This window comes from Carassius auratus, unplaced genomic scaffold (genome assembly GCF_003368295.1).
Source record: "Carassius auratus strain Wakin unplaced genomic scaffold, ASM336829v1 scaf_tig00041162, whole genome shotgun sequence".
NCBI lineage: Eukaryota > Metazoa > Chordata > Actinopteri > Cypriniformes > Cyprinidae > Carassius > Carassius auratus.
The window spans coordinates 37,501-52,500 of NW_020526633.1; the positions used below are offsets into that span (position 1 = coordinate 37,501).

General features: G+C 39.5%; 11 non-coding genes across 11 annotated transcripts; all 11 read left to right on the forward strand.

Moving 5' to 3' along the window:
- The first annotated feature begins 2,415 nt into the window (after nt 1-2,415).
- On the forward strand, nt 2,416-2,534 carry LOC113085026 (5S ribosomal RNA). The gene has a single exon (XR_003283957.1). It is a non-coding gene; the product is annotated as a 5S ribosomal RNA (ribosomal RNA).
- A 931-nt stretch (nt 2,535-3,465) lies between these two features.
- Nucleotides 3,466-3,584, forward strand: LOC113085034 (5S ribosomal RNA). The gene has a single exon (XR_003283964.1). It is a non-coding gene; the product is annotated as a 5S ribosomal RNA (ribosomal RNA).
- Nucleotides 3,585-4,100: 516 nt separating this feature from the next.
- On the forward strand, nt 4,101-4,219 carry LOC113085011 (5S ribosomal RNA). The gene has a single exon (XR_003283942.1). It is a non-coding gene; the product is annotated as a 5S ribosomal RNA (ribosomal RNA).
- Nucleotides 4,220-7,686: 3,467 nt separating this feature from the next.
- Nucleotides 7,687-7,805, forward strand: LOC113085020 (5S ribosomal RNA). The gene has a single exon (XR_003283951.1). It is a non-coding gene; the product is annotated as a 5S ribosomal RNA (ribosomal RNA).
- A 643-nt stretch (nt 7,806-8,448) lies between these two features.
- LOC113085005 (5S ribosomal RNA) lies at nt 8,449-8,567 on the forward strand. The gene has a single exon (XR_003283936.1). It is a non-coding gene; the product is annotated as a 5S ribosomal RNA (ribosomal RNA).
- A 1,050-nt stretch (nt 8,568-9,617) lies between these two features.
- Nucleotides 9,618-9,736, forward strand: LOC113085027 (5S ribosomal RNA). Its single transcript, XR_003283958.1, has one exon. It is a non-coding gene; the product is annotated as a 5S ribosomal RNA (ribosomal RNA).
- Nucleotides 9,737-10,664: 928 nt separating this feature from the next.
- Nucleotides 10,665-10,783, forward strand: LOC113085035 (5S ribosomal RNA). The gene has a single exon (XR_003283965.1). It is a non-coding gene; the product is annotated as a 5S ribosomal RNA (ribosomal RNA).
- Nucleotides 10,784-11,691: 908 nt separating this feature from the next.
- Nucleotides 11,692-11,810, forward strand: LOC113085006 (5S ribosomal RNA). The gene has a single exon (XR_003283937.1). It is a non-coding gene; the product is annotated as a 5S ribosomal RNA (ribosomal RNA).
- A 917-nt stretch (nt 11,811-12,727) lies between these two features.
- LOC113085028 (5S ribosomal RNA) lies at nt 12,728-12,846 on the forward strand. Its single transcript, XR_003283959.1, has one exon. It is a non-coding gene; the product is annotated as a 5S ribosomal RNA (ribosomal RNA).
- Nucleotides 12,847-13,777: 931 nt separating this feature from the next.
- LOC113085036 (5S ribosomal RNA) lies at nt 13,778-13,896 on the forward strand. Its single transcript, XR_003283966.1, has one exon. It is a non-coding gene; the product is annotated as a 5S ribosomal RNA (ribosomal RNA).
- A 515-nt stretch (nt 13,897-14,411) lies between these two features.
- On the forward strand, nt 14,412-14,529 carry LOC113085012 (5S ribosomal RNA). The gene has a single exon (XR_003283943.1). It is a non-coding gene; the product is annotated as a 5S ribosomal RNA (ribosomal RNA).
- The last annotated feature ends 471 nt before the right edge of the window (nt 14,530-15,000 follow it).

The window sequence follows — 15,000 nt, forward strand, 5'->3', positions numbered from 1 at the left end:
TTATTCCAGAGTTTAGGCGCCAAATAGGAAAAGGATCTGCCGCCCGCAGTTGATTTTGATATTCTAGGTATTATCAAATTGCCTGAGTTTTGAGAACGTAGCGGACGTAGAGGAGTATAATGTAAAAGGAGCTCATTCAAATACTGAGGTGCTAAACCATTCAGGGCTTTATAAGTAATAAGCAATATTTTAAAATCTATACGATGTTTGATAGGGAGCCAGTGCAGTGTGGACAGGACCGGGCTAATATGGTCATACTTCCTGGTTCTAGTAAGAACTCTTGCTGCTGCATTTTGGACTAGCTGTAGTTTGTTTACCAAGCGTGCAGAACAACCACCCAATAAAGCATTACAGTAGTCTAACCTTGAAGTCATAAATGCATGGATTAACATTTCTGCATTTGACATTGAGAGCATAGGCCGTAATTTAGATATATTTTTGAGATGGAAAAATGCAGTTTTACAAATGCTAGAAACGTGGCTTTCTAAGGAAAGATTGCGATCAAGTAGCACACCTAGGTTCCTAACTGATGACGAAAAATTGACAGAGCAACCATCAAGTCTTAGACAGTGTTCTAGGTTATTACAAGTAGAGTTTTTAGGCCCTATGATTAACACCTCTGTTTTTTCTGAATTTAGCAGTAAGAAATTACTCGTCATCCAACTTTTTATATCGACTATGCATTCCATTAGTTTTTCAAATTGGTGTGTTTCACCGGGCTGCGAGGAAATATAGAGCTGCGTATCATCAGCATAACAGTGAAAGCTAACACCATGTTTCCTGATGATATCTCCCAAGGGTAACATATAAAGCGTGAAGAGTAGCGGCCCTAGAACTGAGCCTTGAGGTACTCCATACTGCACTTGTGATCGATATGATACATCTTCATTCACTGCTACGAACTGATGGCGGTCATATAAGTACGATTTAAACCATGCTAATGCACTTCCACTGATGCCAACAAAGTGTTCAAGTCTATGCAAAAGAATGTTGTGGTCAATTGTGTCAAACGCAGCACTAAGATCCAATAAAACTAATAGAGAGATACACCCACGATCAGATGATAAGAGCAGATCATTTGTAACTCTAAGGAGAGCAGTTTCAGTACTATGATACGGTCTAAATCCTGACTGGAAATCCTCACATATACCATTTTTCTCTAAGAAGGAATATAATTGTGAGGATACCACCTTTTCTAGTATCTTGGACAGAAAAGGGAGATTCGAGATTGGTCTATAATTAACTAGTTCTCTGGGGTCAAGTTGTGGCTTTTTTATGAGAGGCTTAATAACAGCCAGTTTGAAGGTTTTGGGGACATGTCCTAATAACAATGAGGAATTAATAATAGTCAGAAGAGGACCTATGACTTCTGGAAGCACCTCTTTTAAGAGCTTAGATGGTATAGGGTCTAACATACATGTTTACAAGATCTCTGCATATTAGCAGGTTTAGGTCTGGTTAGTTCTTGGATGGGAGACCGTCTCGAAATACCAGGTGCTGTAAGCTTTTTGGAAAATTTTCACTTAGTATAGAACAATTTTGCCAAAACATGGCCGATCTCTGAATATTAGCAGGTTTGGGCCTGGTTAGTACATGGATGGGAGACTGCCTGGGAATACCAGGTGCTTTAAACTTTGTGGATATTTTTCATGAATTATATAATAATCTTGCAAAAAAAAAAGAGTCAATGGCCGATCTCTGAATATTAGCAGGTTTGGGCCTTGTTAGTACATGGATGGGAGACTGCCTGGGAATACCAGGTGCTTTAAACTTTTTGGATATTTTTCACGAATTATATAATAATCTTGCAAAAAAAAAAAGAGTCAATGCCCGATCTCTGCATATTAGCAGGTTTAGGTCTGGTTAGTACTTGGATGGGAGACCGCCTTGAAATACCAGGTGCTGTAAGCTTTTTGGAAAATTTTCACTTAGTATAGAACAATTTTGCCAAAACATGGCCGATCTCTGAATATTAGCAGGTTTGGGCCTGGTTAGTACATGGATGGGAGACTGCCTGGGAATACCAGGTGCTTTAAACTTTGTGGATATTTTTCATGAATTATATAATAATCTTGCAAAAAAAAAGAGTCAATGGCCGATCTCTGAATATTAGCAGGTTTGGGCCTTGTTAGTACATGGATGGGAGACTGCCTGGGAATACCAGGTGCTTTAAACTTTTTGGATATTTTTCACGAATTATATAATAATCTTGCAAACAAAAAAAAAAAAACAAAAAAAAAGAGTCAATGCCAGATCTCTGAATCTTAGCAGGTTTAGGTCTGGTTAGTACTTGGATGAGAGACCGCCTAGGAATACCAGGCGTTTTAAGCTTTTGGGTTTTCTTTCCTACTTATATAATGTACTGGCCAGTAGATTGGCTGAACTTTAAATAGCCCTCTCTTCGGAGCAGTCTTCGCTTACGGCCATACCAACCTGGCTATGCCTTATCTCGTCTGATCTCGGAAGCTAAGCAGGTTTGGGCCTGGTTAGTACTTGGATGGGAGACCGCCTGGGAACACCAGGTGCTGTAAGCTATTTGGATATTTTTCACTTAGTATAGAACAATTTTGCCAAAACATAGAGTCAATGGCCGATCTCTGCATATTAGCAGGTTTGGGCCTTGTTAGTACATGGATGGGAGACTGCCTGGGAATACCAGGTGCTTTAAACTTTGTGGATATTTTTCATGAATTATATAATAATCTTGCAAAAAAAAAAAAGAGTCAATGGCCGATCTCTGAATATTAGGAGGTTTGGGCCTTGTTATTACATGGATTGGAGACTGCCTGGGAATACCAGGTGCTTTAAACTTTTTGGATATTTTTCATGAATTATATAATAATCTTGCAAAAAAAAGAGTCAATGGCCGATCTCTGAATATTAGCAGGTTTGGGCCTTGTTAGTACATGGATGGGAGACTGCCTGGGAATACCAGGTGCTTTAAACTTTGTGGATATTTTTCATGAATTATATATTAATCTTGCAAAAAAAAAAGAGTCAATGGCCGATCTCTGAATATTAGCAGGTTTGGGCCTTGTTAGTACATGGATGGGAGACTGCCTGGGAATACCAGGTGCTTTAAACTTTGTGGATATTTTTCATTAATTATATATTAATCTTGCAAAAAAAAAAAGAGTCAATGGCCGATCTCTGAATATTAGCAGGTTTGGGCCTTGTTAGTAGATGGATGGGAGACTGCCTGGGAATACCAGGTGCTTTAAACTTTTTGGATATTTTTCACGAATTATATAATAATCTTGCAAAAAAAAAAAAAAAAAAAAAAAAAAAAAGAGTTAATGCCAGATCTCTGAATCTTAGCAGGTTTAGGTCTGGTTAGTACTTGGATGAGAGACCGCCTAGGAATACCAGGCGTTTTAAGCTTTTGGGTTTTCTTTCCTACTTATAAAATATACTGGCCAGTAGATTGGCTGAACTTTAAATAGCCCTCTCTTCGGAGCAGTCTTCGCTTACGGCCGTACCAACCTGGCTATGCCAGATCTCGTCTGATCTCGGAAGCTAAGCAGGTTTGGGCCTGGTTAGTACTTGGATGGGAGACCGCCTGGGAATACCAGGTGCTGTAAACTTTTTGGAAATTTTTCACTTAGTGTAGAACAATTTTGCCAAAACATAGAGTCAATGGCCGATCTCTGAATATTAGCAGGTTTGGGCCTTGTTAGTACATGGATGGGAGACTGCCTGGGAATACCAGGTGCTTTAAACTTTGTGGATATTTTTCATGAATTATATATTAATCTTGCAAAAAAAAAAAGAGTCAATGGCCGGTCTCTGAATATTAGCAGGTTTGGGCCTTGTTAGTAGATGGATGGGAGACTGCCTGGGAATACCAGGTGCTTTAAACTTTTTGGATATTTTTCACGAATTATATAATAATCTTGCAAACAAAAAAAAAAAAAAACAAAAAAAAGAGTCAATGCCAGATCTCTGAATCTTAGCAGGTTTAGGTCTGGTTAGTACTTGGATGAGAGACTGCCTAGGAATACCAGGCGTTTTAAGCTTTTGGGTTTTCTTTCCTACTTATATAATGTACTGGCCAGTAGATTGGCTGAACTTTAAATAGCCCTCTCTTCGGAGCAGTCTTCACTTATGGCCATACCAACCTGGCTATGCCCGATCTCGTCTGATCTCGGAAGCTAAGCAGGTTTGGGCCTGGTTAGTACTTGGATGGGAGACCGCCTGGGAATACCAGGTGCTGTAAGCTTTTTGGAAATTTTTCACTTAGTATAGAACAATTTTGCCAAAACATAGAGTCAATGGCCGATCTCTGCATATTAGCAGGTTTGGGCATTGTAAGTACTTGGATGGGAGACCGCCTTGAAATACCAGGTGCTGTAAGCTTTTTGGAAAATTTTCACTAAGTATAGACCAATTTTGCCAAAACATGGCCGTTCTCTGAATATTAGCAGGTTTGGGCCTGGTTAGTACATGGATGGGAGACTGCCTGGGAATACCAGGTGCTTTAAACTTTGTGGATATTTTTCATGAATTATATAATAATCTTGCAAAAAAAGAGTCAATGGCCGATCTCTGAATATTAGCAGGTTTGGGCCTTGTTAGTACATGGATGGGAGACTGCCTGGGAATACCAGGTGCTTTAAACTTTTTGGATATTTTTCATGAATTATATAATAATCTTGCAAAAAAAAGAGTCAATAGCCGATCTCTGAATATTAGCAGGTTTGGGCCTTGTTAGTACATGGATGGGAGACTGCCTGGGAATACCAGGTGCTTTAAACTTCATGGATATTTTTCACGAATTATATAAATAATCTTGCAAAAAAAAAGAGTCAATGCAAGATCAATCAATCAATCACCTTTATTTATATAGTGCTTTAAACAAAATACATTGCGCCAAAGCACTGAACAACATTCATTTGGAAAACAGTGTCTCAATAATGCAAAATGATAGTTAAAGGCAGTTCATCATTGAATTAATTGATGTCATCTCTGTTCAGTTGAAATAGTGTCTGTTTTAATTTGCAATCAAGTCAACGATATCGCTGTAGATGAAGTGACCCCAACTAAGCAAGCCAGAGGCGACAGCGGCAAGGAACCGAAACTCCATCGGTGACAGAATGGAGAAAAAAACCTTGGGAGAAACCAGGCTCAGTTGGGGGGCCAGTTCTCCTCTGACCAGACGAAACCAGTAGTTCAATTCCAGGCTGCAGCAAAGTCAGATTGTGCAGAAGAATCATCTGTTTCCTGTGGTCTTGTCCTGGTGCTCCTCTGAGACAAGGTCTTTACAGGGGATCTGTATCTGGGGCTCTAGTTGTCCTGGTCTCCGCTGTCTTTCAGGGCAGTAGAGGTCCTTTCTAGGTGCTGATCCACCATCTGGTCTGGATACGTACTGGATCCGGGTGACTGCAGTGACCCTCTGATCTGGACACAGACTGGATCTGGTGGCCACGGTGACCTCGGAACAAGAGAGAAACAGACAAATATTAGCGTAGATGCCATTCTTCTAATGATGTAGAAAGTACGGTGTTATGTGAAGTGTTCCGGTTCCAGTTTACCTAATTAATGCAGCCTAAAAATCCTTTAACGGATTTGGATATTAAAAGCATATTAGTATGTTATGTGTATGCCAGGTTAAAGAGATGGGTCTTTAATCTAGATTTAAACTGCAAGAGTGTGTCTGCCTCCCGAACAATATTAGGTAGGTTATTCCAGAGTTTAGGCGCCAAATAGGAAAAGGATCTGCCGCCCGCAGTTGATTTTGATATTCTAGGTATTATCAAATTGCCTGAGTTTTGAGAACGTAGCGGACGTAGAGGAGTATAATGTAAAAGGAGCTCATTCAAATACTGAGGTGCTAAACCATTCAGGGCTTTATAAGTAATAAGCAATATTTTAAAATCTATACGATGTTTGATAGGGAGCCAGTGCAGTGTGGACAGGACCGGGCTAATATGGTCATACTTCCTGGTTCTAGTAAGAACTCTTGCTGCTGCATTTTGGACTAGCTGTAGTTTGTTTACCAAGCGTGCAGAACAACCACCCAATAAAGCATTACAGTAGTCTAACCTTGAAGTCATAAATGCATGGATTAACATTTCTGCATTTGACATTGAGAGCATAGGCCGTAATTTAGATATATTTTTGAGATGGAAAAATGCAGTTTTACAAATGCTAGAAACGTGGCTTTCTAAGGAAAGATTGCGATCAAGTAGCACACCTAGGTTCCTAACTGATGACGAAAAATTGACAGAGCAACCATCAAGTCTTAGACAGTGTTCTAGGTTATTACAAGTAGAGTTTTTAGGCCCTATGATTAACACCTCTGTTTTTTCTGAATTTAGCAGTAAGAAATTACTCGTCATCCAACTTTTTATATCGACTATGCATTCCATTAGTTTTTCAAATTGGTGTGTTTCACCGGGCTGCGAGGAAATATAGAGCTGCGTATCATCAGCATAACAGTGAAAGCTAACACCATGTTTCCTGATGATATCTCCCAAGGGTAACATATAAAGCGTGAAGAGTAGCGGCCCTAGAACTGAGCCTTGAGGTACTCCATACTGCACTTGTGATCGATATGATACATCTTCATTCACTGCTACGAACTGATGGCGGTCATATAAGTACGATTTAAACCATGCTAATGCACTTCCACTGATGCCAACAAAGTGTTCAAGTCTATGCAAAAGAATGTTGTGGTCAATTGTGTCAAACGCAGCACTAAGATCCAATAAAACTAATAGAGAGATACACCCACGATCAGATGATAAGAGCAGATCATTTGTAACTCTAAGGAGAGCAGTTTCAGTACTATGATACGGTCTAAATCCTGACTGGAAATCCTCACATATACCATTTTTCTCTAAGAAGGAATATAATTGTGAGGATACCACCTTTTCTAGTATCTTGGACAGAAAAGGGAGATTCGAGATTGGTCTATAATTAACTAGTTCTCTGGGGTCAAGTTGTGGCTTTTTTATGAGAGGCTTAATAACAGCCAGTTTGAAGGTTTTGGGGACATGTCCTAATAACAATGAGGAATTAATAATAGTCAGAAGAGGACCTATGACTTCTGGAAGCACCTCTTTTAAGAGCTTAGATGGTATAGGGTCTAACATACATGTTTACAAGATCTCTGCATATTAGCAGGTTTAGGTCTGGTTAGTTCTTGGATGGGAGACCGTCTCGAAATACCAGGTGCTGTAAGCTTTTTGGAAAATTTTCACTTAGTATAGAACAATTTTGCCAAAACATGGCCGATCTCTGAATATTAGCAGGTTTGGGCCTGGTTAGTACATGGATGGGAGACTGCCTGGGAATACCAGGTGCTTTAAACTTTGTGGATATTTTTCATGAATTATATAATAATCTTGCAAAAAAAAAAGAGTCAATGGCCGATCTCTGAATATTAGCAGGTTTGGGCCTTGTTAGTACATGGATGGGAGACTGCCTGGGAATACCAGGTGCTTTAAACTTTTTGGATATTTTTCACGAATTATATAATAATCTTGCAAAAAAAAAAAAAAAAAAAAAAAGAGTCAATGCCAGATCTCTGAATCTTAGCAGGTTTAGGTCTGGTTAGTACTTGGATGAGAGACCGCCTAGGAATACCAGGCGTTTTAAGCTTTTGGGTTTTCTTTCCTACTTATATAATGTACTGGCCAGTAGATTGGCTGAACTTTAAATAGCCCTCTCTTCGGAGCAGTCTTCGCTTACGGCCATACCAACCTGGCTATGCCTTATCTCGTCTGATCTCGGAAGCTAAGCAGGTTTGGGCCTGGTTAGTACTTGGATGGGAGACCGCCTGGGAATACCAGGTGCTGTAAGCTATTTGGATATTTTTCACTTAGTATAGAACAATTTTGCCAAAACATAGAGTCAATGGCCGATCTCTGCATATTAGCAGGTTTGGGCCTGGTTAGCACATGGATGGGAGACTGCCTGGGAATACCAGGTGCTTTAAACTTCATGGATATTTTTCACGAATTATATAAATAATCTTGCAAAAAAAAAGAGTCAATGCAAGATCTCTGCATATTAGCAGGTTTAGGTCTGGTTAGTTCTTGGATGGGAGACCGTCTCGAAATACCAGGTGCTGTAAGCTTTTTGGAAAATTTTCACTTAGTATAGAACAATTTTGCCAAAACATGGCCGATCTCTGAATATTAGCAGGTTTGGGCCTGGTTAGTACATGGATGGGAGACTGCCTGGGAATACCAGGTGCTTTAAACTTTGTGGATATTTTTCACGAATTATATAATAATCTTGCAAACAAAAAAAAAAAAAAAAAAAAAAAAGAGTCAATGCCAGATCTCTGAATCTTAGCAGGTTTAGGTCTGGTTAGTACTTGGATGAGAGACCGCCTAGGAATACCAGGCGTTTTAAGCTTTTGGGTTTTCTTTCCTACTTATATAATGTACTGGCCAGTAGATTGGCTGAACTTTAAATAGCCCTCTCTTCGGAGCAGTCTTCGCTTACGGCCATACCAACCTGGCTATGCCCGATCTCGTCTGATCTCGGAAGCTAAGCAGGTTTGGGCCTGGTTAGTACTTGGATGGGAGACCGCCTGGGAATACCAGGTGCTGTAAGCTTTTTGGAAATTTTTCACTTAGTATAGAACAATTTTGCCAAAACATAGAGTCAATGGCCGATCTCTGCATATTAGCAGGTTTGGGCCTTGTAAGTACATGGATGGGAGACTGCCTGGGAATTCCAGGTGCTTTAAACTTTTTGGATATTTTTCACAAATTATATAATAATCTTGCAAAAAAAGAGTCAATAGCCGATCTCTGAATATTAGCAGGTTTGGGCCTTGTTAGTACATGGATGGGATACTGCCTGGGAATACCAGGTGCTTTAAACTTTTTGGATATTTTTCACAAATTATATAATAATCTTGCAAAAAAAAAGAGTCAATAGCCGATCTCTGAATATTAGCAGGTTTGGGCCTTGTTAGTACATGGATGGGAGACTGTCTGGGAATACCAGGTGCTTTAAACTTTTTTATATTTTTCACGAATTATATAATAATCTTGCAAAAAAAAAAGAGTCAATGCCCGATCTCTGCATATTAGCAGGTTTAGGTCTGGTTAGTACTTGGATGGGAGACCGCCTTGAAATACCAGGTGCTGTAAGCTTTTTGGAAAATTTTCACTTAGTATAGAACAATTTTGCCAAAACATGGCCGATCTCTGAATATTAGCAGGTTTGGGCCTGGTTAGTACATGGATGGGAGACTGCCTGGGAATACCAGGTGCTTTAAACTTTGTGGATATTTTTCATGAATTATATAATAATCTTGCAAAAAAAAAAGAGTCAATGGCCGATCTCTGAATATTAGCAGGTTTGGGCCTTGTTAGTACATGGATGGGAGACTGCCTGGGAATACCAGGTGCTTTAAACTTTTTGGATATTTTTCACGAATTATATAATAATCTTGCAAACAAAAAAAACAAACAAAAAAAAAGAGTCAATGCCAGATCTCTGAATCTTAGCAGGTTTAGGTCTGGTTAGTACTTGGATGAGAGACCGCCTAGGAATACCAGGCGTTTTAAGCTTTTGGGTTTTCTTTCCTACTTATATAATGTACTGGCCAGTAGATTGGCTGAACTTTAAATAGCCCTCTCTTCGGAGCAGTCTTCGCTTACGGCCATACCAACCTGGCTATGCCTTATCTCGTCTGATCTCGGAAGCTAAGCAGGTTTGGGCCTGGTTAGTACTTGGATGGGAGACCGCCTGGGAACACCAGGTGCTGTAAGCTATTTGGATATTTTTCACTTAGTATAGAACAATTTTGCCAAAACATAGAGTCAATGGCCGATCTCTGCATATTAGCAGGTTTGGGCCTTGTTAGTACATGGATGGGAGACTGCCTGGGAATACCAGGTGCTTTAAACTTTGTGGATATTTTTCATGAATTATATAATAATCTTACAAAAAAAAAGAGTCAATGGCCGATCTCTGAATATTAGGAGGTTTGGGCCTTGTTAGTACATGGATTGGAGACTGCCTGGGAATACCAGGTGCTTTAAACTTTTTGGATATTTTTCATTAATTATATAATAATCTTGCAAAAAAAAGAGTCAATGGCCGATATCTGAATATTAGCAGGTTTGGGCCTTGTTAGTACATGGATGGGAGACTGCCTGGGAATACCAGGTGCTTTAAACTTTGTGGATATTTTTCATGAATTATATATTAATCTTGCAAAAAAAAAAAGAGTCAATGGCCGATCTCTGAATATTAACAGGTTTGGGCCTTGTTAGTACATGGATGGGAGACTGCCTGGGAATACCAGGTGCTTTAAACTTTGTGGATATTTTTCATTAATTATATATTAATCTTGCAAAAAAAAAAAGAGTCAATGGCCGATCTCTGAATATTAGCAGGTTTGGGCCTTGTTAGTAGATGGATGGGAGACTGCCTGGGAATACCAGGTGCTTTAAACTTTTTGGATATTTTTCACGAATTATATAATAATCTTGCAAACAAAAAAAAAAAAAAAAAAAAAAAAGAGTCAATGCCAGATCTCTGAATCTTAGCAGGTTTAGGTCTGGTTAGTACTTGGATGAGAGACCGCCTAGGAATACCAGGCGTTTTAAGCTTTTGGGTTTTCTTTCCTACTTATAAAATATACTGGCCAGTAGATTGGCTGAACTTTAAATAGCCCTCTCTTCGGAGCAGTCTTCGCTTACGGCCGTACCAACCTGGCTATGCCAGATCTCGTCTGATCTCGGAAGCTAAGCAGGTTTGGGCCTGGTTAGTACTTGGATGGGAGACCGCCTGGGAATACCAGGTGCTGTAAACTTTTTGGAAATTTTTCACTTAGTGTAGAACAATTTTGCCAAAACATAGAGTCAATGGCCGATCTCTGCATATTAGCAGGTTTGGGCCTTGTTAGTACATGGATGGGAGACTGCCTGGGAATACCAGGTGCTTTAAACTTCATGGATATTTTTCACGAATTATATAAATAATCTTGCAAAAAAAAAGAGTCAATGCAAGATCTCTGCATATTAGCAGGTTTAGGTCTGGTTAGTTCTTGGATGGGAGACCGTCTCGAAATACCAGGTGCTGTAAGCTTTTTGGAAAATTTTCACTTAGTATAGAACAATTTTGCCAAAACATGGCCGATCTCTGAATATTAGCAGGTTTGGGCCTGGTTAGTACATGGATGGGAGACTGCCTGGGAATACCAGGTGCTTTAAACTTCATGGATATTTTTCACGAATTATATAAATAATCTTGCAAAAAAAAAGAGTCAATGCAAGATCTCTGCATATTAGCAGGTTTAGGTCTGGTTAGTTCTTGGATGGGAGACCGTCTCGAAATACCAGGTGCTGTAAGCTTTTTGGAAAATTTTCACTTAGTATAGAACAATTTTGCCAAAACATGGCCGATCTCTGAATATTAGCAGGTTTGGGCCTGGTTAGTACATGGATGGGAGACTGCCTGGGAATACCAGGTGCTTTAAACTTTGTGGATATTTTTCACGAATTATATAATAATCTTGCAAACAAAAAAAAAACAAAAAAAAAAAAGAGTCAATGCCAGATCTCTGAATCTTAGCAGGTTTAGGTCTGGTTAGTACTTGGATGAGAGACCGCCTAGGAATACCAGGCGTTTTAAGCTTTTGGGTTTTCTTTCCTACTTATATAATGTACTGGCCAGTAGATTGGCTGAACTTTAAATAGCCCTCTCTTCGGAGCAGTCTTCGCTTACGGCCATACCAACCTGGCTATGCCCGATCTCGTCTGATCTCGGAAGCTAAGCAGGTTTGGGCCTGGTTAGTACTTGGATGGGAGACCGCCTGGGAATACCAGGTGCTGTAAGCTTTTTGGAAATTTTTCACTTAGTATAGAACAATTTTGCCAAAACATAGAGTCAATGGCCGATCTCTGCATATTAGCAGGTTTGGGCCTTGTAAGTACATGGATGGGAGACTGCCTGGGAATACCAGGTGCTTTAAACTTTTTGGATATTTTTCACAAATTATATAATAATCTTGCAAAAAAAAAGAGTCAATAGCCGATCTCTGAATATTAGCAGGTTTGGGCCTTGTTAGTACATGGATGGGAGACTGTCTGGGAATACCAGGTGCTTTAAACTTTTTGGATATTTTTCACGAATTATATAATAATCTTGCAAAAAAAAAAAGAGTCAATGCCCGATCTCTGCATATTAGCAGGTTTAGGTCTGGTTAGTACTTGGATGGGAGACCGCCTTGAAATACCAGGTGCTGTAAGCTTTTTGGAAAATTTTCACTTAGTATAGAACAATTTTGCCAAAACATGGCCGATCTCTGAATATTAGCAGGTTTGGGCCTGGTTAGTACATGGATGGGAGACTGCCTGGGAATACCAGGTGCTTTAAACTTTGTGGATATTTTTCATGAATTATATAATAATCTTGCAAAAAAAAAGAGTCAATGGCCGATCTCTGAATATTAGCAGGTTTGGGCCTTGTTAGTACATGGATGGGAGACTGCCTGGGAATACCAGGTGCTTTAAACTTTTTGGATATTTTTCACGAATTATATAATAATCTTGCAAACAAAAAAAAAAAAACAAAAAAAAAGAGTCAATGCCAGATCTCTGAATCTTAGCAGGTTTAGGTCTGGTTAGTACTTGGATGAGAGACCGCCTAGGAATACCAGGCGTTTTAAGCTTTTGGGTTTTCTTTCCTACTTATATAATGTACTGGCCAGTAGATTGGCTGAACTTTAAATAGCCCTCTCTTCGGAGCAGTCTTCGCTTACGGCCATACCAACCTGGCTATGCCTTATCTCGTCTGATCTCGGAAGCTAAGCAGGTTTGGGCCTGGTTAGTACTTGGATGGGAGACCGCCTGGGAACACCAGGTGCTGTAAGCTATTTGGATATTTTTCACTTAGTATAGAACAATTTTGCCAAAACATAGAGTCAATGGCCGATCTCTGCATATTAGCAGGTTTGGGCCTTGTTAGTACATGGATGGGAGACTGCCTGGGAATACCAGGTGCTTTAAACTTTGTGGATATTTTTCATGAATTATATAATAATCTTGCAAAAAAAAAAAAGAGTCAATGGCCGATCTCTGAATATTAGGAGGTTTGGGCCTTGTTAGTACATGGATTGGAGACTGCCTGGGAATACCAGGTGCTTTAAACTTTTTGGATATTTTTCATGAATTATATAATAATCTTGCAAAAAAAAGAGTCAATGGCCGATCTCTGAATATTAGCAGGTTTGGGCCTTGTTAGTACATGGATGGGAGACTGCCTGGGAATACCAGGTGCTTTAAACTTTGTGGATATTTTTCATGAATTATATATTAATCTTGCAAAAAAAAAAGAGTCAATGGCCGATCTCTGAATATTAGCAGGTTTGGGCCTTGTTAGTACATGGATGGGAGACTGCCTGGGAATACCAGGTGCTTTAAACTTTGTGGATATTTTTCATTAATTATATATTTATCTTGCAAAAAAAAAAAGAGTCAATGGCCGATCTCTGAATATTAGCAGGTTTGGGCCTTGTTAGTAGATGGATGGGAGACTGCCTGGGAATACCAGGTGCTTTAAACTTTTTGGATATTTTTCACGAATTATATAATAATCTTGCAAAAAAAAAAAAAAAAAAAAAAAAAAAAAGAGTCAATGCCAGATCTCTGAATCTTAGCAGGTTTAGGTCTGGTTAGTACTTGGATGAGAGACCGCCTAGGAATACCAGGCGTTTTAAGCTTTTGGGTTTTCTTTCCTACTTATAAAATATACTGGCCAGTAGATTGGCTGAACTTTAAATAGCCCTCTCTTCGGAGCAGTCTTCGCTTACGGCCGTACCAACCTGGCTATGCCAGATCTCGTCTGATCTCGGAAGCTAAGCAGGTTTGGGCCTGGTTAGTACTTGGATGGGAGACCGCCTGGGAATACCAGGTGCTGTAAACTTTTTGGAAATTTTTCACTTAGTGTAGAACAATTTTGCCAAAACATAGAGTCAATGGCCGATCTCTGAATATTAGCAGGTTTGGGCCTTGTTAGTACATGGATGGGAGACTGCCTGGGAATACCAGGTGCTTTAAACTTTGTGGATATTTTTCATGAATTATATATTAATCTTGCAAAAAAAAAAAGAGTCAATGGCCGGTCTCTGAATATTAGCAGGTTTGGGCCTTGTTAGTAGATGGATGGGAGACTGCCTGGGAATACCAGGTGCTTTAAACTTTTTGGATATTTTTCACGAATTATATAATAATCTTGCAAACAAAAAAAAAAAAAAAAAAAAAAAGAGTCAATGCCAGATCTCTGAATCTTAGCAGGTTTAGGTCTGGTTAGTACTTGGATGAGAGACTGCCTAGGAATACCAGGCGTTTTAAGCTTTTGGGTTTTCTTTCCTACTTATATAATGTACTGGCCAGTAGATTGGCTGAACTTTAAATAGCCCTCTCTTCGGAGCAGTCTTCACTTATGGCCATACCAACCTGGCTATGCCCGATCTCGTCTGATCTCGGAAGCTAAGCAGGTTTGGGCCTGGTTAGTACTTGGATGGGAGACCGCCTGGGAATACAGGTGCTGTAAGCTTTTTGGAAATTTTTCACTTAGTATAGAACAATTTTGCCAAAACATAGAGTCAATGGCCGATCTCTGCATATTAGCAGGTTTGGGCATTGTAAGTACTTGGATGGGAGACCGCCTTGAAATACCAGGTGCTGTAAGCTTTTTGGAAAATTTTCACTAAGTATAGACCAATTTTGCCAAAACATGGCCGTTCTCTGAATATTAGCAGGTTTGGGCCTGGTTAGTACATGGATGGGAGACTGCCTGGGAATACCAGGTGCTTTAAACTTTGTGGATATTTTTCATGAATTATATAATAATCTTGCAAAAAAAAGAGTCAATGGCCGATCTCTGAATATTAGCAGGTTTGGGCCTTGTTAGTACATGGATGGGAGACTGCCTGGGAATACCAGGTGCTTTAAACTTTTTGGATATTTTTCATGAATTATATAATAATCTTGCAAAAAAAAAGAGTCAATAGCCCGATCTCTGAAT